We start from the raw sequence: 3,326 nt of genomic DNA on the forward strand, positions 1-3,326 counted from the left end.
TGTTTATTTATTATTTAGAATTAATTCAATCTGGATTACCTTGGAAAGGGAAAAAATCCTCATAAATAAATGTGTACTATTGGCTTGTTAGAGGTTTAGCCTCTTTCTTGGGAGAAAATTGTTAGGCTAAATCATGTAACTGGTTAGTTGGGATTGCTCTAAAATGTTCACAAACATTTCAATACTTTGGAATAAAATAAAACGACATATTTAAATAAAAATTGGTTTTTCCATGCATTGAGATTAAGGATATATTAGTAAGAAATTATTCTTAGGAAAGGATTCGTGGTGATTTCAGCAATTTTATTATGCTTCTCATAATGTTGCAGAATACTTTTACTCATGGCTTGTTTTGCTTAATAAGACATGTCATTAATTGTTTTTTTAAGTTGGTGAGCCTAATGCTCAGGTGTGTGTTGCAATGCCAGACAGGAGCATGTTCCCACGACTGCCTGTTCTGGGATGCTCATATTTAAGGGTGTCAGCATAGCTGAAGCATCACTGTTTGAGCCCTCGTGCTTGTCCTGGTCTGCCTTCCCTCCTCTTGGCATGTTTTCCTGAATTGTTAAGTACAGGAGTCGAAGTCCTTGTGAATTTCCAGTTGGAGATGAGATGCTCTCTGGTGAGCTGGGGGCATCCTGATGTGCTGAGAATGATTGTCTGGGGACAGCAGATGTCTTTAATGTTTGCTACTGAGTCTTGTGTCTGTGTTCTCCCATACAGTGTAAGTTCTGATGCATTGGGACCATACGACCTCTGAGGATTGCCTTTAGATATTAGATATGCCTTAGATAGGGGCGCAGCATGACGTCATCTGGTGACTGTAGCTGTATGCCCGGTCACTGGCTCCACCCCCCTCACATCCTCAAGGGAGCCTAAGGATAGCAATGGTGCTTCCTGGCTTCTCTCCTCATTATACTCCAGAGGAAGAGGGAGTAGTTTCCTGAAGTCTTTGAAGGTTGTTGAGAGGTATTTACATGAAGTATGGCTTTGGATCTTTATCTTTGGACTCATTGGCTCATTTCCTGACCCGTCTCTGGTGATGGAGATGGACTCCCTTAGATCTAGGGGCAGGCCTAGCTTCTCCTGGACAGATAAACTAGAGGTCAACTGCATACCGAGACGAAATTCGGATTCTGTCATCAGGAAGGAGCATGCGCTAGATAGATGATAATGCTCTGTGTCTTCAGTACTTAACACGTGGTTAACTGCTGGCGATAGTTTGCTAAGCTAATTTACTTTTACTTAATGCTTTAACTTCTCAAGTTCATTTTTATAATAGATTTAATAATAGATTTATCTAATTTATTTGAGTGTGTGTGTGTGTGTGTGTGTGTGTGTGTGTGTGTGTGTTTACGTGTACAGTGAGTGCAGGTGCCTGCAGAGACAGAGCATTGCAGCCCCCAGAACTCAAGTTGCAGGCAGTTGTGAGCCATCTGATGTGGGTGCTGGGAATCAAACTTGGGTCCCCTAAAAAAGAGCAGGAAACTGATCAGTCTTGTTGTCCTCTCAGGTTCCATAACTGCTTTTGTTTCCGGGAGATACAAATTTGCATATTGCTCCTTTTTGTCCTATTTCCAAATGTAATGAAAGCATTTATTTAAATAGCATGTTGCTATCATATAGCCGATGGGATTATTAAAAATAATTTGCAATGAAAAGAATTTAGAGTTGTATGTATAGAAAGCTTTCTCAGTCTTTCTGAGTCTAAGACACATTCTTAGCGAAGATGAGAAAGCAAATTGGTTCCATTATTTATAACTTGGGAGACAGCGGAAGTCTGAGGATGCCACGTGGTCGTGATGGCATATGGTCAGAATCATAAAATCTCACATTACTTGCTGACACTTGTTCAGTTTAAAGAAGTAACTGTGCTGTGCAATTATTGCAAGTCTTCCAACTACTGTATTGATGCCCTTGAGTTGGCAAAAGCCCACAAGATGATGCTGGGAGTCTTTCCCAGTAATCCATGGCAGTCCGGGTATGTATGTACTTTACCTCCTTAAGCCGTAAACTGTAATCGGCTTCCGCTGCTGGTATCATTGTTGGTTTGCTTAAAAACAAATGTAGCAGCCGGATGACAGATTCTCTGGCCAAGCCTCTACCCTGCTACGTGTCTTGTAGGGTGCACAGGTCTGGGAGATGCATTTTACCACATGCAAACATGTTCCTTTGCAGTTAAGGCTGCCGACCTGTGGAATGCAGAGCAAGGGCTTGGGACCTGTGGAGTGCAGAGCAAGGGCTTGGGACCTGTGGAGTGCAGAGCAAGGGCTTGGGACCTGTGGAGTGCAGAGCAAGGGCTTGGCTGTGTCCTGTCATTGCAGAGCAAGCCTTGGCCATTTGAGTACTGAGGCTCAGAGAAATTTGAATTTCAGAGAATCTAGCTTAGTTTGGTGGCTTTTAATGCAATATTTTGAAATACCAAACTGTTGTTGTTTTTGCTCTTTCTCTCCTAAATAAATCCTAAATAAATCATACACAGAGGCTTATTCTTACGTATGAATGCCTGACCTTAACTTGGCTTGTTTCTAGCCAGCTTCCCTTAACTTAAATTATCCCATCTACCTTTTGTCTCTGGGCTCTTCCCGTTCTCTTACTTCTGCAAATCTTACTCTACTCTGTGTAGCTAGATGGCTGGCCCCTGGAGTCCTCCTCCTCCTCTGGCTTCCTCTTCCTCCAGAGTTCTCCTTCTATTTATCCTCTCTGCCTGCCAGCCCACCTATTCTTCCTCCTGCCTTGTCATTGGCCATTCAGCTTTTTATTAGACCATCAGGTGTTTTAGACAGGCACAGTAACACAGCTTCACAGAGTTAAACAAATGCAACATAAACAAAAGTAACACACCTTAAATTAATATTTGAGAACACCAAACACTGAGGGTTTTTTTGTTTGTTTGTTTTTTGGCATAAAAATAGTGTATTAGCATGCTGCCTGGTGGGTAAGAAAGCTAAGTGAGGTTGGGCTTTCCTGTAGGTCACTTGTGGAGGCAGGAGGTGTGCCAACACCATCACTCCCTGTAGAAAGGACTCAGATAGGATTTATGCCATTAAATACACCACCCAGAGATACGATCTATTATAAATTAATTACTATCTGCTCTGACTTAGATGTGGCTTCTCTCGGGGACAAGAGATAAAGGCTTGATCCTTAATGTGGCTCTGCAGGGAGGTGGTGGGCCCTTGCAGGAGCTGAATGAAAGGTCATTGGATCATTGGGGCTGCCCCTCTTTGGAGAGATGAGCAAGGTATTTGCCATGGAACTCCAGTTAACCTTGGGGTTATCCTGTGAGAGTGAGCTGTACCCACAGGAAATTCCCTCCACACTCT

Source organism: Peromyscus eremicus, chromosome 23 (assembly GCF_949786415.1).
Source record: "Peromyscus eremicus chromosome 23, PerEre_H2_v1, whole genome shotgun sequence".
NCBI classification, from domain to species: domain Eukaryota; kingdom Metazoa; phylum Chordata; class Mammalia; order Rodentia; family Cricetidae; genus Peromyscus; species Peromyscus eremicus.